Here is a 24,751-nt window from a genome sequence, read left to right as displayed (position 1 = left end):
GGGGAAACTTGAGGGCTGGTTTTAGCTGTACGTAGTGTTCATCCGGTGTGCCCTGAGAACGAGATATGTGCAGCTCCTATCGGGATTTGTCGGCACATCTGGGCGGTCTTGCTGGTCTTGTTTAACCATTGTCGAAATGTCTTGTAACCGGGATTCCGAGACTGATCGGGTCTTTCCGGGAGAAGGAATATCCTTCGTTGATCGTGAGAGCTTATGATGGGCTAAGTTGGGACACCCCTGCAGGGTATAAACTTTCGAGAGCCGTGCCCGCGGTTACGTGGCAGATGGGAACTTGTTAATATCCGTTTGTAGAGAACTTGACTCTTTAATTAATTAAAATACACCAACCGCGTGTGTAGCCATGATGAACTCTTTTCGGCGGAGTCCGGGAAGTGAACACGATTTGGGTTATGTTTGAACGTAAGTAGTCTTTAGGATCACTTCTAGATGAAGATCGTTGCGTAGTTTCTCTCCTTACTCTTGTACTCGCCTTTAGCCACCATATTTTGCTTATCAATTGCTGCAACTCCACCTCATCACCACATCCTACCCATAAGCTTCAATAGTCTTGATCTCGCGGGTTTTGAGATTGCTGAGTCCTCGTGACTCACAGGATACTACCAAACAGTTGCAGGTGCCGATGATATCAGTGCAGGTGATGCAACCGAGCTGAGTTGCGAGTTCGGCGAGGACCATGGTCGTTACTATGTTTTGTTTCCTGATGATCAGTAGTGGAGCCCAGTTGGGACGATCGGGGATCTAGCATTTGGGGTTATCTTCTTTTCATTTGGTTTTGTCCGTAGTCGGACTATGTGTGTACTTGAATGATGTATGAAGTATATGATCCTTGCGTGAAGTGGCGATTGTAAGACAACTCTCTTTATCCCCTTCTTGTTCATTACATGGGATTATGTGAAGATGACCCTTCTTGCGACAAAACCACAATGCGGTTATGCCTCTAAGTCGTGCCTCGACACGTGGGAGATACAGCCGCATCGTGGGCGTTACAAACTGGGCTGACAGTTTTACACAATATCCTAAAATAAGCACAGCCTAGCCTATGTTTCTTTTAATAAAATGCACAACCCAGTTCTTTTTTATATAATAAGATTACCAAGCCCAACTTAATTTTTGTAATAATATTCGTATCTCAATATTATTTTGATACGAAATGCTTAGTCCAGACAATTATTGTTTTTTCACCCATCCCAGAAGATGGGTGCATTTCTACTAAAATCAAATGGCTTGTAAATTATCAGAAATGATAAATGTGCTGCATGTACGCAATATTATTTTTGACCCAGCTCAGTAAATAGGTGTATTTGAATAAATAATCAAATGCGCTATAAATTATCATAAATAGTATTTTCTTGAGAAACAATAATCATAAATAGTAAATCGGCTATTATTATTTTTACCCAGCCCAGGAAACTGATTATTTTTTGAGTCAAAGCCCAGGAAATAGATGTATTGGCAAACAAAATGAAATGGGCTGTAAAACCTAAATAAATGGGCTGCATTCTGCCACAGCTTTCTGAGATGATTTTGTTGTCCCACTAGACGAAGCCTGCGTAAGGTGTTGTCCATTTAGTGAAAAAAATGATTTAATGGTTCAAAACAAAAAAGTGAACAAATTATTTAGACATCTGTAGTCGTTGGATTGACATCCAACAACGATCTTGCTTCTTCAATCTCTAATCTAGTTGCTCTTGCTCCAGCCGCCAGAACCATCGCCAGCTGGAGTGCCTGCATCTGCCTCCCGTGGCCGGCTGTGCTACGCAGGCCTTGCCGCCCCCAAACGGTGGCCAGGTCATACCTATACTCACCCACACCTTCTGTTATTCTCCGGTGAAGGTAGCCTCACCTGGCTGCCAAACCAGTCCCTCGTACTCCCCTCTGCCAGGGACTCCAGTGCTGCTTGTTCCATGACTCCAGATAGTTCCCATCTTAGGCCTCTCCGTCATCCACCGCCTTGGTGCTCTCGGCGTGGCGTGGTCAACATGGTCAAGGAACACCTTCCATCGGAAGAGGACTGTACGTGGAGAGGCTGACAGCTGGGTCCACGACCGCAACAAGGAAGTGCCTCCTTATTACACGCAAAATAATGATTCCTCCACCTGACAGCGAGACCTACCGGAAGGGCCTCGAAAAAACATTTCCCCAATGACAGCTGGGACCCACGAGCTACATATTTGTACGCAAGGAAGTGCATCCATATTACGGGCAAAAAAATGATTCTTCCCCCTCACAGTTGGGACCCACCAACTATATGTTCACACAGAAGGAAGTGCCTCCTTATCCCCCTAACAGATGGGACCCACTAGGTTGCACCGCACGTCGGGTTGTATGTTTGGTTGTGAAGTGTATGTACATATTTGTCGATCGATCTCTCTGCAGCGATGAACCTTGTCCGAGTAAGGAGATGCACGTGTCGTAGTAGAGGCGCGAACGTAGCATGTCACATAGTCCCGTCTATATATATCGTGTACACGTACGTACAACCATGCTGCAAGATATTAAATACGGCTACGTACGTACATAAGGGCAGGGTCTCGAACGCGTACTCGCGCATACATACATGGAGAGACAACGGACGGTAGCGACGTCGTCTTGTTCATCGGCAGCTAACCGGCTGGGTCGGAATGGATGAACGCGTTGTCTTCACTGAGAGCCAAGTGACTGGGTCAAAACGCGTCCTGTTCATCGGGAACAAAGCCACAGGGTCGGAACACATCCTGTTCATCGGGAGCCAATCAGCTTGGAAGCAACAGCCGAAACGAGGTATGGTGTACCGCAGAACGGAGGAGACGGGCCTTCTGTTCGACCGCGTATGGTCGAAACGGGGTCAAGTTCACCGGGAAGGGTCTGGCGTATCGCAAAATGGTGGAAACAGACTTCTGTTCGAGCTCCTATGGTCAAAACGGGGTCCTGTTGATCGGGAGGGGTGTGGCGTACTACAAAACGGAGGAAACAGACTTGTCTTCGACCGCCTACGGTCGAAACGGGGTCCTGTTCATCATGAGGGGTGTAGCGTACCGCAAAACGGGACTCCACAGGCTACTGTTCATCCACCGTCGACTTCCTCCAGCCTCCACCTGCTAATGTTCCTCCACTGTCTCCAGCCTCCACCAGAAACCGTTCATCCAAGGGATACTGTTCATCCAGCCTACACCGGCTTCAGTTCAACCAGCCTCCACGGGGTCCTGTTCATCCATCCCAACTGGCTAGGATGTGTGGCGGCCTCCTTGGGCTCCTGTTCATCTAGCGGCTACCGCGTACTATATACCACGGGGTCCTGTTAATCCGGCGGCAACCGCCTACACACGGTCGGGGTCATGTTCATCCAACCACCACCGGGAACTGTTCATCCATAGCAAACCCAACCGGCTCGACTCACACCACGTCTCGACTTGTTCTACATATTGCATGCGCGGCAACAACGGGCATTGTTCATCCAGAGGAAACACAACCGGCTAGCTACGTCTCGCACGGGGGTTCGATCGGCTTCAGTAAGCATGCAGTAGCAGCATTCGATCGGGTTTAGTTTGCAGCGAAGGTGTCTGGGTCGGTTTCAGCTAGGAGCAAAGGGATCGTTCGATCGGCTTCAATATGTTGCAGCAGGAGACCGCTCGGGTTCAGTTATAGTGACACAGCTCACACCACGTGCGCGTACGAGAGAAACACGCAAAAAACATTGCATCGCTCGGCCTTGACCACCCACGATAACCGGGAACTCCCTGATATTTTCCTCGCCTTCATGTGGCACCCCGGCTTAGAGAAACCGGAATGCACCCGTATTCCAGCCCAGAGATCAAGGTGAAGTCTTCTGGAATACGACACTGCTTAGCATAGAACAAACCAACTTTCTATTATAGCAAGAATATGAATACAAGGTCTCCGATATTACAATGAATAACACCGGCACGGCGACACTACGCCAACCACAGTTGCTCTATGCAAGCAGCATAACAACTCGAGGCAGTGGAACCTCTACTGGCAGCAGAAGAACTACTGGTAGTGGAACAACAAACGACGATGAAGGACTCTAATTCGCAGGGACTCTGGCTGGAACGTTTATCCTAGCTTGCGAACACAGTAACCACACCAAACAAGCCAGCAATCCAGGCACGTCCTGCAAACTGGCATGACACGCCAGGTCAGTACATTGAATGTACTTGCAAGCTCACAATAACCAAAAGCAATCAAGGCAAACATCAGCATGGCATTAGCAGCTTAAATCAATCATGAGCACGATTCATGGCATACACAAACTGAACATGATACAACTTTAGCATGGCATAAGCATATGAACATGATGATACTACATGCAACAGTTTAACATATTATGCACCAACTTACTCTTGCTCGGGTTACCTCATAACCAACACAAGCCTCAACTTACCAACATCGGTATCCTCGATACCACGATGATCATCTCGCGATCACATAAATATCAACCAAATTCTTTCATCATCGAACTGGGGTTGTTATTAAGCAGGTTATCATTATTGTTGTTGGCCATAGTGTGACCTACTCCGAACTGGGCCCATATCTGCGGGTGCGCCTATCGATAGATTTAAACATGCACACTCTACAGAGGTTAGCACACTGTACCCACACCACGAAACCCAAGGCCTCGCACTCCTATTCGGGTGGACCAATGGCATTCCGACAAAACCGATCTACTGCCATGACACTCTCCCGGTCACTCCGACCAACTCCCCTTCGGGCTAAGTCATGGGTGACCCCGTGCCTACCAAAGGCATCAACGGCCACCGTCGTGGGAAAATAAAAGGTCCCAAACGGGGACATGGATCCATACAACAACAACAGGCACACAAGGCTTATGCCATCCTACCTGACCAAGGTAGTGCCCGTGCATAACCTTCCCTTGTTGGAGACACCGGCGAGAGGCATGACAATAGACCTAGTTAGGTCCTCCCATAAAGGCAAATGTGGTTGCACTGGTCAGCTTGGTTCAGTGGCACCATGACTCAACCAACTGTTGTTCAAGTTCAATTAAGTTCGGTTAAACTTGAATGCAATAAGACAAGTCATATTAAAATAACAAAATTCAACTACGATGCATGAGCATGATATCAACATAAGCATGGAGGTGCAACATAATCATCGATCATAACCAGAATAAATCATATATCTGAATGAGCATGGCATACTGATGAGTATGAATAACACAAGCAAAACTCTACCATAAGCATATCCTGACTACCGGCATCATGAACAACTACCATGCAAGAACGTAGCAAGAACACTACCAAATAAGCATGTGACCAACTAGATGCAACGGAACCAACATAGCAATGGTACTGAATAGCAGACTAAGCATGCATCCGAAGAACACCACAACTACCAGCATGTATTACTACTACCAACAAGGATGACACGTGAAAATGATACTAGCAAGTAGCACAAGATATCACGATGCATCATAGCATGAAGGTGGACAAGAATCCACGAGCATAACCAAAACAACAACAGTAGAAGCAAACAAGCAAGCAGATAATGACAAACTTTTATTAAATATTCAAGTTGAAAACCAAGGCTGCTGCAGCACTATCATGCAAGTGGCTATTGCGGCTTGCGTGGGGGTGAAGGAGACTCCGGGAAGAAGTGCGGTGAAGCTCGCGGAAAGAAACGTCGAACGGTTCTCTCTCGGAGGGGGCTGATAGGGGCAAGGGCAAAATGGTCATTTTCACTATGGGACCACCTAGTGAAAATGGAGCCAACAGAAAGAGCTCGATGATTCAAAGATGTGAGCATTGGTTTCACCTCGATCGGAGTTACGAGCAAAAATTTGTGAGGTGTTGAAGTTCACGTACTATTCTGCAAAAATATCACCACAAATAGGTCCCTGAGTGGATAAGTCAGAAACGCATAAGGTGAAATACGCTTTCCAAGCTAGAAAACGTATTCCGGGCTGATGAAGGAAAGAAGTACGCTTTTAGGCGCACAAATGGAAATACGCCTTCGGGCAAATGAAAACGCACTCACCCGGGGCGCTTCCACTTGCCACGTGGGCAGAGGTGGCTAGGCCACTGGCGCGTGGGGACCACAGGCAGGGGGGTCGATCGATCATCATCTTCCTCCTCCCGTGCTCGCTCGCGACAGGGAACAGGGGAGGGAGATAGAGGCGCTGCCGGCTGATAACCCACAAGTGTAGGGGATAATTGTAGCCTCTTTCGATAAGTAAGAGGGTCGAACCCAACGAGGAGCTAAAGGTAGAACAATATTCTCTCAAGTCCTATCTGCCACTGATACGACTCTACGCACGCTTAGTCTTCGCTTTACCTAGAACAAGTATGAAACTAGAAGTACTTTGTAGGTGTTGTTGGATAGATTTGCAAGATAATAAAGAGCACGTAAATATAAACTAGGGGTTGTTTAGATAGAGAAGCAACAAAGTAAATAAAGCGAGTGTGGAAAAGTGGTGGTAGGAGTTGTGAAATTGTCCCTAAGCAATTGACTACGTTACTAGACCGGTAATCACTATTGGAATTTTATTTGAGGGAGAGGCATAAGTAACATACTTTCTATTCTTGGATCATATGCACTTATTATTATAACTCTAGCAAGCATCCGCAACTACTAAAGATCATTAAGGTAAAACCCAACCGTAGCATTAAAGTATCAAGTCCCCTTTATCCCATAAGCAAACAACCTAGTAACTCGGTTCTGTGCTTCTGTCACTCACGCCACCCACCATAAGCAAATCATGAAAATATTGCCAACCCTACTGCGGGGATCCCTCACGCTTGCGCGACACAGAGAGCACCATAGGATAACACCAATAATAAAACATGGAACTCAAACCAATCATAGCAATTCATCAATCACCGATAGGACAACGAAAATCTACACAGACATCATAGGATGGCAACACATCATTGGATAAATAATATGAAGCATAAAGCACCATGTTCAAGTAGAGGGTACAGCGGGTTGCGGGAGAGTGGACCACTATAGATAGAAGGGGGAAGGTGATGGAGATGTTGGTGAAGATGATGGAGGTGTTGGTGAAGATCGCGATGATGATGATGGCCCCCAGCAGCGCTCCGGCGCCACCGGAAGCAAGGGAGAGAGAGCCCCCCTTCTTCTTCTTCTTCCTTGACCTTCTCCCTAGATGGGAGAAGGGTTTACCCTCTTGTCCTTTTCTCCCATGGTGTGGGAGGGGCGAGAGCCCCTCCGAGATTGGATCTATCTCTTTCTCTCTCTGTTTCTGCATTCTCTGATTCTGCCCTTTCATCGTTTCTTTTATATCCGGAGATCCATAACTCTGATTGGGTTGAGTCTTTCGCCCAGATTTTTCTCATAAAATTAGCTTTCTTGAAGCAAAAGAAGAGCATCAACCGCCTTATGGGGTGTCCACGAGGGTCTATGGCGTGCCTGCCTCCCTGGAGCGCGCCCCCTGCCCCGTGGCCCCCTCGGGCACCGTCTCGCGTTGATTTTACTTCCCAAAAATCATAAATATTCTGAAATAATTCTCCGTCCATTTTTATCCCGTTTGGACTCCGTTTGATATTGGGTTTCTGCGAAACAGAAAACATGCAACAAATAGGAACTAGCACTGAGCACTGGATCAATATGTTAGTCCCAAAAATAGTATAAAAAGTTGCCAAAAGTATATGAAAGTTGAATAATATTGGCATGGAACAATCAAAAATTGTAGATACGACGGAGACGTATCAGCATCCCCAAGCTTAATTCCTGCTCATCCTCGAGTAGGTAAATGATAAAAAAAGATAATTTTTTATGTGGAATGCTACCTAGCATAATCTTGATCATGTAATCTAATCATGGCATGAATATTAAGACACGAGTGATTCAAAGCAATAGTCTATCATTTGACATAAGAACAATAATACTTTGAGCGTACTAATAAAGCAATCATGTCTTTTCAAAACAACATGGCCAAAGCAAGCTTATCCCTACAAAATCATATAGTTTGGCCATGCTTCATTTTTGTCACACAAAATGATCCCATCATGCACAACCCCGATGACAAGCTGAGCAATTGGTTCATACTTTTTAACACGCTTCAGCTTTTTCAACCCTCACGCAATACATGAGCGCAAGCCATGGATATAGCACTATAGGTGGAATAGAATATGATGGTGGAGGTTATGTGGAGAAGACAAAAAGGGAGAAAGTCTCACATTGACGCGGCTAATCAACGGGCTATGGAGATGCCCATCAATTGATGTCAATGTGAGGAGTAGGAATTGCCATGCAACGGATGCACTAAGAGCTATAAGTGTATGAAAGCTCAAACTGAAACTAAGTGGGTGTGCATCCAACTTGCTTGCTCATGAAGACCTATGGCATTTGAGGAAGCCCATCGTTGGAATATACAAGCCAAGTTCTATAATGAAAATTCTCACTAGTATATGAAAGTGATAACATAGGAGACTCTCTACATGAAGAACATGGTGCTACTCTGAAGCACAAGTGTGGTAAAAGGATAGTAACATTGCCCCTTTTCTTCCTTTTTTTGGATGGGCTTCTTTGGCCCCCCCTTTTTTTATTTAGGCTTCTTTGGCCTCTCTTTTTTGTGGGGCAATGTTTTCTAATAATGATCATCACACTTTATTTACTTACAACTCAATACTACAATTCAATACTAGAACAAAGATATGACTCTATATGAATGCCTTCGACGGTGTACCGGGATGTCCAATGATCTAGCGTAGCAATGACATCAAAAAATGGACAAGCATGAAAACATCATGCTAGCTATCTTACGATCATGCAAGGCAATATGACAATGAATGCTCAAGTCATGTATATGATGATGATGGAAGTTGCATGGCAATATATCTCGGAATGGCTATGGAAATGCCATGATAGGTAGGTATGGTGGCTGTTTTGAGGAAGATATAAGGAGGCTTATGTGTGATAGAGCGTACCATATCACGGGGTTTGGATGCACCGGCGAAGTTTGCACCAACTCTCAAGGTGAGAAAGGGCAATGCACGGTACCGAAGAGGCTAGCAATGATGGAAAGGTAAAAGTGCATATAATCCATGGACTCGCATTAGTCATAAAGAACTCATATACTTATTGCAAAAGTTTATTAGCCCTCGAAGCAAAGTACTACAATGCATGCCCCTAGGGGGATAATTGGTAGGAAAAGACCATCGCCCATCCCCGACCGCCACTCATAAGGAAGACAATCAAAGAAACACCCCATGCTTCAAATTTGTCATACAACGGTTACCATACGTGCATGCTACGGGACTTGTAAACCTCAGCACAAGTGTCTCTACAATCCACAACCACCCACTAGCATGACTCCAATATCTCCATCTTTATATCGCAAAACTATTGCAAGGAATCAAACATATCATATTCAACGATCTACAAGTTTATGTAGGATTTTATGACTAACCATGTGAATGACCAATTCCTGTCATCTCTCTAAATAGATATAAGTGAAGCAAGAGAGTTTAATTATTTATATAAAAGATATTCCCACGCTCTAACAAATATAAGTGAAGCAAAAGAGCATTCTACAAATGGCGGTTTTCTATGTGAAGAGAAACAGGCAATCCAAACTTCAAATGATATAAGTGAAGCACGTGAAGCATTCCATAAAGCCATACTCGAAAGATTTAAGTGAGGTGCAATGAGCATTCTATAAATCAACCAAGGACTATCTCATACCAGCATGGTGCATAAAATAAAAGTGAAAACTAAATGCAAAAGACGCTCCAAGACTTGCACATATCGCATGAACGAAAGGAATACGAAAACATACCGATACTCGTTGAAGAAAGAGGGGATGCCTTCCGGGGCATCCCCAAGCTTAGACGCTTCAGTATCCTTGAATATTTACTTGGGGTTCCTAGGGAATCCCCAAGCTTTAGATCTTGCCTCTCTTCCTTTTTCTCATATCGAGACCTCCTCGATCAAACACTACATCCACACAAAACTTCAATAGAAAACTCAGTAAGATCCGTTAGTATAATAAAGCAAATCACCACTCTAAGTAATGTTGCAAACCAATTCATATTTTGTTTTTGCATTGTGTCTACTGTAATATAACTTTTCCATGGCTTAATCCACTGATATAAATTGATAGATTCATCAAAACAAGCAAACTATGCATCAAAAACAGAATCTGTCAAAAACAGAACAGTCTGTATAAATCTGAACATTCACCATACTTATGATACCCCAAAATTTCTACCAAAATTTTGAAAAATAAACAATTTGTACAGAAAGACAATGCAAAAGGAATAAGAACCATTTGACGTTCCAGTAAAAAACGTAAAATCATGCACTACAGCCAAAGTTTCTGTCCTGCACCGTTCAAACCAACAAGCATTGTAAACATCCTAAAGGCAAACCTTAGCACATTATTTTTAGGGTTAATTATCCTTTTTCCCTTAGTGGTGTCCATCTACTAAGTTTTGCCCTCAGATGCAAATTGTGCTCAGTTTTGCCCCTAGTCCGTGCGCACCGACTCATACTGTGAACTTTGGCGTCTCCGTCAGGTCAACATTTTGACTCGGCCCTTATAGGTGGGACCAGGCGGCAGAGGCGGCCAATTTTATTCAGATCGTTGCACGCGTGGCTCGCGGGACCCAGCAGAGAGCCATTGACCATAGAGCCGTTGCAGGTGTGTGCTATATTAGCGGGCGACAGCGGCGGTGACCACGGCGACAGAGAGCACGACGCTGACCACGGCGAGAGAGTGAGAGCACGACGGCGGTGGGAAGCTAGCTGTGGAGGGCACGGTGGTGGGAAGCTAGCTATGGAGGGCGCGGTGGCATTGAGATCCCGTTCGGCTCCGAGCTCCATATCTTCCGCAAGCTCCCGCGCCACCTCGCGGATGCAGAGCCGGGTGCGTGTGGAGATGCCTGTCTTCGTCTGTCCGCGGTGCCGGGCGAGCGTTGATCAGAGGGTTTCTCACACACCGAGGAACCACAATCGTCCATTCTACGTGTGCAGCGAGAATGGGGTAAGAATCAGGGCAATTGCACCATTTTCGTGGTCGGGATCTTTGAGCAATCGGTTGATCTGTTCCGTGTTCATGCAGGTGGCATGCTTCTTTCTTTGGGTCGTTGCGCTGGCCAAGACTCTGATAAATGAACTGCAAGAAGAGCATGACGAATGGTTGCGCATGCTGCCCCAAACCACAGTGGCCGCAGCACGAGCTCCGGTAGAAGAGATGGAGGGCGAAGCACGCACTGACAGAGAGCTAGCTGTTGAGCTTAGGATGTCGAAGAAGAAGGTTAGGAAGCTTGAAGATCAAGCACTACCAATACCCATTTGCAAATACTTTTGGGCATTTGTAGGTATGGTAATCGCACTGGTTGTAATGTTGAAAATGTATGGAAAGGCATGAATTATGGAGGAATTTGTAATCTTGAAATTGTATGAGAAATTCACCTAGTTTAAATGTTGGTCAAAGTTGTTTAAATGTTGAAAAAAGAGAAGAATTGACCATGTTGAAAAAAAGGAGAAGAAATGAGGAATTCAGAAACTTTTGATCAATGAAATGTAGCTAATGAATTATTCCAGAGCCAAACAATTAAGGTTAGAAATTATTTGGAGCTGTTAAATATTTAATAGCAATTTAAGTAATCCAATTCAAATACACCGTCATTTAAATCAAAGATCAAAATGTCATGGAAAATGTGCCTCAGCTCTGGTAGATGTTTACACCTAGTGCCAAAATAAATGAACATTTTTAAGGGCATTACATCTAGTAGAAACTAATTTGTCTAAAAAATGAAGGGTGGAAAATGCACAAAAATTGGTGCGGCTGGGGACTCGAACCTAAGACCGCGTGGGTTAGTGGTGTTTAGGGCTGCGCTGGTAACCGCTAGGACAGATGGCAAGAGTTTGACATGGGTAGGGAAGCAATGTATACATAGTGAGACTGTAAATTTGTCAAAAAAATGAAGGGTGGAAAATGCACAAAAAATTAGTGCGGCTGGGGACTCAAACCCAAGACCGCGTGGGTTAGTGGTGTTTAGGGCTGCGCTGGTAACCGCAAGGACAGATGGCAAGAGTTTGACATGGGTAGGGAAGGAATGCATACATAGTGAGACTGTGAAATTTGTCAAAAAAAAGGTGAGACCGTGAATGTTTGCACACGCGTGAGAGTGGTTTTCCTTTGTTTTGCACTGAAATTTTGGAGGGTTGGAAGGTTGAAAATGTATGTTTGCACTGCCACTTGGTTTTGGTTAGAGTGGCACTTGGTTTAGTGTTAGAGTCTCACTTGGTTTAGGATTTAAACGGAATAAATTTGCATGTTAGTTCATGACTTATTTTTTTCGAATAAAACGGAGGGCTTCTCACCCCCTCTTTTGAATGACAACCACAAGTTCTCGAGCTTCATGACTTGGTTTAGGGAAGAAATTATATGCTTGGGCACGGACATTTTTTAACACACATAATAAACCCTAATAAATAACTTAGATAAGATGCAACAAGTACCATTACAATAATAAGTACACGGACAGTTCACGGACACATGACGAAACATGACACGACACGACACGACATAGAACAGCAACAAATAAAAAACGAAATAGCCTTCATCTTGATCTCGTCCTTCCACTTTGGCCGCGCGCGCCCCTTCAACACCGTATTCATCTTCACACCTCCTCCTCATCGTCGTAGGGAAGGGAGTGCATCCCGGCTGGAGTGGGGAAGATGTTCTCGTAGTTGGTGTAGATGTTGTAGACGGTGAAGAAGATGGCCTCGCAGCCGCACCAAAAGACTTGGCCGAGGAGCTCGCACGCGTCAAACGGGTTGGTGAAGGTGACCGTGAGCAGTAGGAGGATGCCGCCGCAGTCACGAACCTCGTTGACGATGAACATCCTCGGCGAGCCCCGTGGGAGGTGGGCATAGCCGGCTCTGAGGAAGGCGCGGGTGAGTTTGACGAAACCCCTCCACCTTGAAAAAGCCCACACACGGAGCTCCCTCTCCACGAGCATGCCCGGTGGGTAGCGCCGCTCCGGCACGACAGGCGGATGGCTGAAGGTCGGCCCGTTGAACTGCATGGTCTTGCTTGGGGAGGGCTCGGTCGATTGGGTGTCTCACTTGAGAATGGATCAGGTCTGGCTTATGGGTGGGAGAGGAAGATAGGCACCCCATTTATAGGCCTGTGGGTGGGAGAGGAAGAGAGAAAGGGTGAGAATGGTGCGTGTGTGAATCCAAACGCGTGTGTGTATCCATTACGCTTTGCACTCTTAAATTTTTGCACAAAAACGATGCAAGCATGGGGCGCGTGCGTGCATTTGAATCACTGCATGGCTCTTTCACCGGACAGTGCATCTGACTCGTTGAACCACCTAGCTGGCCTCGCTAGCCTAGCGCGCCTAGCACACCTTGCTCGCCTCGCTCGCATGCATGCATGTCGTAGCCTCCCTCGCTCGCATCCTATGCACGTCGCCGCCTCCCATGCATGCATGCAAGGCCTGGAAAGGCTGAGACGGGCTATTTACTGCGGTCTCAGCGGTCTCAGGCCCAGACAATGAGACGGCCCAACGGTCCATCCAGCACGCCCGATATTTGTTTAAAAAAATGAATCTCCCAGCCAATCAGATTGCATCTCGCAGATCGCCCCCCTCCTCCCCACAGATTCCTTCTAGAAGGGTTAGATCGACGACCCTTGTTCAGTGCTAGGGTTAGATGAACGGTCCTGGTTCAGCGCTAGGGTTAGTGGGGTTTGGGAGGGGTTTGGAGCAGTCAAAGCTACGTTTGACCAGATTTCAAGTGAGCATAATAAATTAAATAAAAAACAGAAAAATAAAAAACCTGCACACATAGTCTTCTTATGTCATATACTAACGATTTAAGTTGATAAACAAGGTTTACATACATTTAAACGGTAAGTTCATGTGTATTGTATGATATCTCGAGTATCTCAAACTCTTTTGTATGAAGTGAGGAGAAGTGTTTTGGGGAAATAAACATGAAAATTTCAAAAAACTCACCACAGCTTCATTTTAGAGTGACTAAGAAGGATCCAGGCTTAGTTTTTCATTTTGATGTTTTACACTTATTTAAATCTTGGTCAAAGTTAAGTTTGACCAGAATTCAAATGAGCAAAACAAATTAAAAAAAATCAAAAAATGGAGAAACCAGCACACATAGTCCATATATATAGAATATATAGAATATATGTTTAGGAAAGTTATTTGGCTGATTTAGAGAAGGTCGAAAAAAACCTTGCTTAGAGATGAGGCCGTTAACCCTACCTTTGGACCCTCATTTTAGCACATTTTTCATGAAAATTTCAAAAACCTCACCACAGCTTCATTTTGGATTGACTAAGAAGGATCCAGGCTTAGTTTTTCATTTTGATGTTTTACACTTATTTAAATCTTGGTCGAAGTTAAGTTTGACCAGAATTCAAATGAGCAAAACAAAATTCAAAAAAATCAAAAAAGGAAAAACCATGTGCTCATTCAAACATCATCCAACAGATTTAAACATCATGTCAAACATAGTTCTAACATCATCCAACAGAAATACAACATTATTCATAATGTTTCATAATTATTCACATATAGCGTTCGGGCTTCTGTGTGTTCCTTGAGCTTCTTGCCATCACTTTGCTCCTCGTGCACCTTGTGCTCATTGCTTCTTCTCTTCTCCTCTTGGTTGTCGGTACCTTGTGCGTCTTCTTCAAACCTATCATAGAGCTGTGCAAAACATAAAGGGTAATGAGATCATGTCAAGTGACCCATAAATGTACAGTAGTATTTGACCCTTGCAAAATTTACATACCTAGCAGAACTCACAACAACAGAAGGTTGGTCACCATTTAGAGCCTCACTTGGATCATCATGATCATCATTTGGAGGCTCACTTGGATCACCAAGTTCATCATTTGGAGCCTCACTTGGATCACCATCATTTGGAGCCTCACTTGGATCACCAAGATCATCATTTGGAGCCTCACTTGGATCACCATGATCATCATTTGGAGCCTCACTTGGATCACCATGATCACTATTTGGAGCCTCACTTGGATCACCAGGATCACTATTTGGAGCCTCACTTGGATCATCGTCAAAGTCATGCGGCTGTTGACCATCATCATTTCGAACCTCGTCAAAATCCTCATCTGATGCAACCGGCTGCTGTCCATCATTTTCATCAAAGCCTTCATCAAAACTCTATCCGAACGCTGGATCTAATGTGTTATCACAATACTTACCGAAATGACCAGACCCACCACATCTTGTGCACTTACGCTTCCTCGCTCCAAGTCCAGCTCCTTCGCTCCGAGGTCTGATTCGACTCTTCCTTGGTCTACCTGCTACTCTCTTCAGAACTGGAGCGCAAAGCTTGAATCCAGGGTCCACCATGTCCCATTGTTGTTTTCCCTCCATAGCAGGCAAGGCATAAGCATATGTGGCTTTGAACCTTGCAACAGAGTAGTAATCATGCACATACTGCTGAATGTTCCCTGCTGGACCAGGGAGAGAAGTGATGAAAAACAAGGCATGAATGCATGGCAACCCAGTTATCTGTCATTGCCTACAACTGCAAGTTCTAGCTTCTAAATCCACTGGATATCTCCATTCCCTCTTCTCTTTATCCGAATATGATATCTCTGCTGTGGTACCCGAGCAAAGAGTCATGTTCATTTCCAAGCCTGTTGTTTTCTGCTTCAGTTCATTCATCACGGCAGGGATGATAATGTGGCCCATGAATTTTGCCTCAGCTATTCCTACATGATAATGAAATTTCTGCATGTATTCTATCCTTATCCTGTCCAGCAAATCCACCACATAATGACCCTTTAGTTTCCGAATCGTTGAGTTGAAAGACTCTGCTAGATTAGTGTGCACATAGTCAACTTTGCTCAGTTCACTGAATTGGCTTCTGGACCATAACTTGGAGTGGTGTGTTTCCAAGTATTCTTTCACTTTGGGATTCATGTATAACTTCCTCAAGTATGCTGGCCATAAATTGTCGGTATACACCTTTCGTTTGAATTTCTTCATGAAATTTGTAGCAAGGTGACGCATGCATTCCCTATGCTCTACTCCAGGGAACCATTGTCCACGGCCACTTCTAAACCTTTGCAGGCATCTGTATGAATGACCAACCCATTGGGATGTGCAATAGCCCGGCGCAGATTATGCAAAAACCAAGTCTAGCTCTCCTCAGACTTTGTCTCCAGCACACCATAGGCAACTAGAAATACAAAACTGTGTGCATCAACTGCACAAGTAGCTACTAACTGTCCTTTAAACCTCCTTGTGAGAAAAGTGGCATCAATAGCCAAATAAGGCCTGCAACCTGCCAAAAAACCCCGACAACAAGCCTCAAAGCAGACAAAAACCCTCCTAAAGCATTCCTTGGTGTTTGTCACTCCCCTGAATGTGTACTCCACGGTGTGGTGATCAATATCTACAATACTATCTGGGCTTGTCCTCTCCACTTCACCTTTGAATGAATACAACAATTGAAAACTTTCCTGCCAGTTACCATAAATAGAATCCATAGCATGTTGTTTACCATTGAACAACCTCATGTATGGTAAAACTATCTTGAATTTATCTTTGATGTTCTTCTGCAATTCCTTTGGACCCACTTGCTGGTTTTCTTTCACCCACTTCTTTACTTCTTCTGCCACCCATCTTGACTTGGCTCTACTGATTGTATCCTTCCTAAGGGTTGATTCCTGGCATGTGTGCTTAAAAGGGTTCACTTTGACCTGAACATTAGTGTTATTACGCACTTTAGATGCGAGCAGCCTCCATGGACAACCCTCAGTCGGACAGTGCACTCTGTAACGTACTTGATCGCTCTTGTCAACTTTGAAAGTACGTTCTACCTTGATGCAGTATGTCACAACTGCATTTCTACACTCATTCATGGATGCAAAAACTATACCTTCTTCCAAATTAGGGTTCAAAGGGTCCCATTCAACAGCTGCAAGGTCTTCGTCCTCACCCACCGCGTCATCATCCACATGGACTGCATTGTGAGCCTCATCTTGGTTATCAGCCCGAGGTGCCCGTCGTAAATTCTGAATAACATCAGAATATAGCTTCTCTTCATCAACCCCAGAATTGTAGTCATCATGCTCCTCTTCAAGGGGGACCCTATTGCTGTTGCCCACACTTGTCGAGCCACCACGTCGTCGTGCACCAACTGAACTGTTCTGGCTAGAGATGCCATTACGACGACTTGGTTCTCCCCGAGATGTTGCACCCGTCATCCTAGGTCCAAATGCCTGCTCAAGCACATCAACTTGCAGCCTCACATGAAAATTATCTTTCTCTTTATGCCTAACATCCATGGTAGCTAGCTCTTCATCATTACTAACTGTCACCCATTTCTTTTCCCCATCATAGTATTTGTATACCACTTCATCAAGCAAACCCCAAGGATATTGGCTACAAATTACCTCCCAAAATTGTCTGAAACTCCAGTTACTAGCCATTGGCAACCGATAATCAAAACCTCCTTGGTATTTCTTCTGATCCTTTGCATAGAACGTGTACCGGTCCCTTCTAATGTGCATCAAGAAAGCAAACCGCAACTCCATCCTAACCGGCGAAAAACAGAGACGCAATCAGCACACTAATTGGGCAAACCTACTCGAATCGAGTGTTCAAATGCACAGCTAAGCTCAATCTAAACAGGAGGCGAGACTTACCCCTCGGGAACCCAGTCGTGGACGCAGTGGATCTCCGGCCCGATGCCTGCCTCGTCAAATACTCCGGGGTCGCCGCTGCTCTCCATTTCGCCCTAGGGTTCTTCCTCCTTGTTCAGATAGCTCCAGCAGCCCCCCACCTTTGAGCGCTCCGGCCGGGCGCACGGAAGGAGGCCGTGCTGCGGGTCGAGCAGGTGGCGGGCGCCCCACCCATGGCGTCGCAGGAAGGTGGCGGGCATCGCAGGCAGCCGTGGAGCTTAGGCGCAGAAAGGTAGCGGTGGAGTAGGCGTGCAGCTGGTGGCGGGACAGGTCCTGGCCGCGGTGCAAGTGCCGGCGGCGGCGCAGGTTAGCCGGTCGGCGGGGAAGCAGATGGGCAGAGTGAGCTACGAATGATTTGGGGATTTAGTTGCACGGGCCTACATGTCAGCTCCGGACCCACGTCCACGCGGTCCCACGTGTAAGCTCCGGACCCACAACTTAACGCTAGCGGATGGAATGGACTCAAATATGGCCGTTTGGTCTCGTCATAGTAGTTGTGCATGGACTAGGGGCAAAACTGAGCACAATTTGCATCTGAGGGCAAAACTGAGCACAGAGACACCACTAAGGGCAAAAGGATAATTAACCCTTATTTTATAATACAATGGAACTGTACAAGTGGATAATTATTTTTTGATGAAAAGTGTTTGTAATTAATATTCACAAAGTTTCCGTGAGCATGAACAAAGTTCAAGGCTAGCTCCCACTTCAACAATGCTTGCCTTTCTCACTTTCACTTTCCTTTTTGAAAAGGTTTTGGATTCCCCTCTTTATTTTTTTGTTTTTAAACTATAAAAAAGCACTCAACAGAAATAAATGACTCTCTAAAACTTCTGGGTTGTCTCCCTGGCATCGCTTTCTTTAAAGCCATTAATCTAGGCATATAGTGCTCAAGTAATGGATCCACTCGGATCCCAAGGTATATCAAAGCCAAGTTCAGTTAACAATGATTTGTAATTTGGTAGTGAGGACAAAGTAATATATATCAAGTAACAATGAAGTCTAACTCTTTTCCTATGCATCGGCATGTCATAAAAGAACAATTCATGCACACATAGTAAAGGCCAATGCATAGTATAAGCAGTTTCTTGCAATTCTATCATATTGGAAACATAAAGAGGTGGAGATATAGTTCCACTCTCATAATAATTGCAAGTAGGAGCAGCAAGCACATGCATATTATATCTATCAAAATCATCATGTGCAACGGTAAAAGGCAACCCATCAATATAATCCTTAATAAGCATAAACTTCTCTGATATAGTGTAGTTGGGAGAAGTCAAAAAGATAATAGGACTATCATGCGTGGGTGCAAGAGCAACAATTTCATGTTTAACATAAGGAACTATAGCAAGTTCATCTCCATAAGCATAATTCATATTGGCATCATGGCCACAAGCATAGCAAGCATCATCAAAAGGGATATCTCAAACGAATTAAAGGGATCATAACAATCATCATAGCGATCATCCTTTGGTAAGCACGAAGGAGAATTAAACAATGTATGAGTTGAAGAGTTACTCTCATTAGAAGGTTGGCACGGGTAGCTAATCCGCTCTTCCTCCTTTTGTTCTTCGCTCTCCTCATCATCTTTTTCATCCAATGAGCTTACAGCTTCATGAATTTCTTCTTCCATAGCTTCCTGCAAAATATTAGTCTGTTCTTGGACAGCGGAGACTTTCTCAATAAATGCATCAATATTGGAATTGTATTCATAATTTTCATAGCAATATCTAAGTATAGCAAAATTTTGAGGTCTATAAACTGAATCACCAAAATCTTCAAACTCTTTAAACACAGATTCAATCTCATAAGCACCCATAAAAGCAACAAATTCTTCTATTTGTTCCACATCATAGTAATCATATATACCATTAGCATAAGAAGCCAAGGTTTTATTATCATTAAATTCGCATGAAAAGGGAAGGTGTGGAGCCTTCATCCTAGAGCAACAAGTATAATCATGTCTCAAGCATAGATTCCGAGCATGCCAATACACCATAGAAATTTGATCCCATAATAGTTTCCCTTTTTGTGTCAATCGATAATCCCTAAAGTATTCACGTTGATCCAATGTGTCTCCCATAACATAATTGAATGGGGTTTTCTCAGGATTATCAAAGTAGTACATAATTTGTTTCACATAACGAGCATCGAGGGCTTTAGGAGGTTCCCCATCTCCATGAGTAGCAAGTACACCTATTTTTTTGGTATTTTGTGTTCCATATCCATAACAAAAGATAGAGAACAACTCAGAACAACAAATAAAAATTACTTAGTGATAAAGCAAACAAGCACACACGAGAATATTCACCCCACGCTATGACTCCTCGGCAACGGCGCCAGAAAAAGGTCTTGATAACCCGCAAGTGTAGGGGATAATTGTAGCCTCTTTCGATAAGTAAGAGTGTCGAACCCAACAAGGAGCTAAAGGTATAACAAATATTCTCTCAAGTCCTATCTGCCACTGATACGACTCTACGCACACTTAGTGTTCGCTTTACCTAGAACAAGTATGAAACTAGAAGTACTTTGTAGGTGTTGTTGGATAGGTTTGCAAGATAATAAAGAGCATGTAAATATAAACTAGGGGCTGTTTAGATAAAGAAGCAATAAATTAAATATAGTGAGTGTGGAAAAGTGGTGGTAGGAGTTGTGAAATTGTCCCTAAGCAATTGACTACGTTACTAGACCGGTAATCATTATTGCAATTTTATTTGAGGGAGAGGCATAATCTAGCAGACTTTCTCTTCTTGGATCATATGAGATGTCTAAGATAGTATATTTATATGTGAAATCTCTCTTCCTTCAATATTCTTTCATGAATTGTTCAAATGACCAATAAGATGCTTGCTAACCTTCAATAAATTTACAACCTCTACTTCTTAGATGTGAAGTCATTACTCCCCATGGAATAAGCAAATGAGACATATATAATTTCATATTTGTGACATTCAACTCATTCAACCATTTACTCAAAGGATATAAGTGAAGCACACGAGTAAATGAAAAACTACTCCAAAAAGATATAAGTGAAGATCAATGAGTAGCTAAATAATTATGTAGCTATATGAAGACTCTATCCCATTAAAGAATTTCAGATCTTGCTATTGTATTCAAACATCAAGCAAAACAAAATAAAATGACATTGCAAGGATAGCACAACTCATGTGAAGAAGCAAAAACTTAGGCTCAACCGATACTAGCCGATAGTTGTTGAAGAAGAAAGGTGGGATGCCTACCGGGGCATCCCCAAGATTAGATGCTTGAGACTTCTTGAAATATTATCTTGTCATGCCTTGGGTATCCCCAAGCTTGAGCTTTGTGTCTCCTTAATTCCTCTCATATCATGGTTTCTCTTTTTATCAAAAGCTTCATCCACACCAAACTCAACAAGAACTCGTGAGATAGGTTAGTATAAACCAATGCAAAACCTTATCATGCTCTACTGTAACAAATCACTAAAATTAGTATTCAACATTGAATACTAAATGCCTATGCATATTTAATACTCCTATCCTTAAATAGAATCATTAAATAAGCAAACATATGCAAACAATGTGAACATAACAGCAATCTGCCAAAACAGTGCGTCTGTAAAGAATGCAAGAGTATCAATACTTACCTAACTCCAAAATTTATGACAAAAATACTAAGCTGTAGAAGATTTATCAGATCTCATCATGCAAAAAAATTCAACATTATATCATTCCGTGACTTTTCTAGGGAATTTTTGCAACAGCGGTAAACTTTCCGTTTTCAAACAGCAACATGTATACTAGCAAAATAAGCATGGCAAAGGCTATCCTTGACTTTTTTATTGAAACTGAAGATGCAAAACATTATTCTAAATAACATCAAGCAAAAAATAACAAGATAAAATGATGCTCCAAGCAAAACACATATCATGTGGTGAATAAAAATATAGCTCCAACTAAAGTTACCGATGAACAAAGACGAAAGAGGGGATGCCATCCAGGGCATCCCCAAGCTTAGGCTTTTGGCTATTCTCGAATATTAACTTGGGGTGCCTTGGGCATCCCCAAGCTTAGTCTCTTGCCACTCCTTATTTCATAGTCCATCGAATCTTTACCCAAAACTTGAAAACTTCACAACACAAAACTCAACAGAAAACTCGTAAGCTCCGTTAGTATAAGAAAATAAAACCATCACTTAGGTACTGTAATGAACTCATTATAAATTCATATTGGTGTAATATCTACAGTATTCTAACTTCTCTATCGTTCATACCCTCCGATACTACTCATAGATTCATCAAAATAAGCAAACAACACATAGAAAACAGAATCTGCCAAAAACAGAACAGACTGTAGTAATATGTATCAAAAGTATCCTTCTGGAACTCCAAAAATCCTACCAAATTAGGAAGCCCTAAGAAACTTGTGTAAAAATCCAGAGAAAAAGGAATCAGATCAAGAGCAGGTTGCTGTGAATTAACAAAACAAATTTACTGAGTGCAAAAGTTTCCGATTCTCAGCAGGATCAACACAACTATCACCGTAAGCTATCCTAAAGGTCTTACTTGGCACTTTGTTGAAACAAAAGCTATAAAACATGATTACTAAAGTAGCATAATGATGTGAACACACAAAAACAGTAAGGATAAATATTGGGTTGTCTCCCAACAAGCGCTTTTCTTTAATGACTTTCTAGCTAGGCATAATGATGACAATGATGCTCACATAAAAGATAAGAATTGAAACATAACGGGAGCATCATGATGCACATGACTAGCACATTTAAGTCTAAACCACTTCCTATGCATAGGGATTTTGTGAGCAAACAACTTATGGGAACAATAATCAACTAGCATAGGTAGGCAAAACAAACATAGCTTCAAGATTTTAAGCACATAGAGAGGAAACTTGACATTATTGCAATTCCTACAAGTATATATTCCTCCCTCATAATAATGTTCAGTAGCATCATGAATGAATTCAAAAATATAACCAGCACCTAAAGCATTCTTTTCATGATCTACAAACATAGAAAATTTATTAGTCTCCACATAAGAAAGATTCCTCCCATTTGGAATAGTGGGAGTATCATAAGAGACTTGAACACTAAAAATTGTTTCCACATTAAAAGAGTAGTTCAGAAAAAGGGTAATCATAATCATGACAAGTTTTATAAATATAATCATCACTACTTTTTATAGCATAAGTTTCATCACAATAATCATCATAGATAGCATCTTTGTTCTCATAATCAATTGGAACCTCTTCCGAAATAGTGGATTCATCACTAAATAAAGTCATGACCTCTCCAAATCCACTTTCATCAATATAATCATCATAAATAGGAGGCATGCTTTCATCATAATAAATATTCTCACCAAAACTTGGGGGACAAAAAATATCATATTCATCAAACATAGCTTCCCCAAGCTTGTGGCTTTGCATATCATTAGCATCATGGATATTCAAGGAATTCATACTAACAATATTGCAATCATGCTCATCATTCAAAGATTTAGTATCAAACATTCTATAGATTTCTTCTTCTAGCACTTGAGCACAATTTTCCTTTCCATCATACTCACGAAAGCTATTAAAAAGATGAAGCGTATGAGACAAACTTAATTCCATTTTTTGGTAGGTTTCTTTTATAAACTAAACTAGTGATAAAACAAGAAGCAAAAAAGATTCGATTGCAAGATCTAGAGATATACCTTCAAGCACTCACCTCCCCGGCAACGGCGCCAGAAAAGATCTTGATGTCTACTACACAACCTTCTTCTTGTAGACGTTGTTGGGCCTGCAAGTGCACAGGTTTGTAGGACAGTAGCAAATTTCCCTCAAGTGGATGACCTAAGGTTTATCAATCCGTAGGAGGCGTAGGATGAAGATGGTCTCTCTCAAACAACCCTGCAACCAAATAACAAAGAGTCTCTTGTGTCCCCAACACACCCAATACAATGGTAAATTGTATAGGTGCACTAGTTCGGCGAAGAGATGGTGATACAAGTGCAATATGGATGGTAGATATGGGTTTTTGTAATCTGAAAATATAAAAACAGCAAGGTAACTAATGATAAAAGTGAGCGTAAACGGTATTGCACTGATAGGAAACAAGGCCTAGGGTTCATACTTTCACTAGTGCAAGTTCTCTCAACAATAATAACATTGATAGATCATATAACAATCCCTCAATATGCAACAAAGAGTCACTCCAAAGCCACTAATAGAGGAGAACAAATGAAGATATTATGGTAGGGTACGAAACCACCTCAGAGTTATTCTTTCGGATCAATCTATTCAAGAGTTCGTACTAGAATAACACCTTAAGACACAAATCAACCAAAACCCTAATGTCACCTAGATACTCCATTGTCACCTCAAGTATCCGTGGGCATGATTATACCGTATGTATCACACAATCTCGAGATTCATCTATTCAACCAACACAAAGTACTTCAAAGAGTGCCCCAAAGTCCCTACCGGAGAGTCAAGACGAAAACATGTGCCAACCCCTATGCATAGGTTCATGGGCGGAACCTGCAAGTTGATCACCAAAACATACATCAAGTGGCACGTGATATCCCATTGTCACCACAGATAAACACGGCAAGACATACATCAAGTGTTCTCAAATCCTTAAAGACTCAATCCGATAAGACAACTTCAAAGGGAAAACTCAATTCATTACAAGAGAGTAGAGGGGGAGAAACATCATAAGATCCAACTATAATAGCAAAGCTCGTGATACATCAAGATCGTACCATAGAGAGAACATGAGAGAGAGAGATAGAGAGATCAAACACATAGCTACTGGTACATACCCTCAGCCCCGAGGGTGAATTACTCCCTCCTCATCATGGATAGCGCCGGGATGATGAAGATGGCAACCGGTGATGGGTTCCCCCTCCGACAGGGTACTGGAACGGGCTCCCGAGAGGCTTTTGGTGGCTACAGAGGCTTGCGATGGCGAAACTCCCGATCTATCTTGTTTTTTTGATGTTTTTAGGGTATATGGGAATATATAGGCGAAATAAGTCGGTCGGGGGAGCCTCGAGGGGCCCACGAGAGGGTAGGGTGC

This window comes from Triticum dicoccoides, chromosome 1B (assembly GCF_002162155.2).
Source record: "Triticum dicoccoides isolate Atlit2015 ecotype Zavitan chromosome 1B, WEW_v2.0, whole genome shotgun sequence".
NCBI lineage: Eukaryota > Viridiplantae > Streptophyta > Magnoliopsida > Poales > Poaceae > Triticum > Triticum dicoccoides.
Note: the sequence above shows the minus strand (reverse complement) of the source record.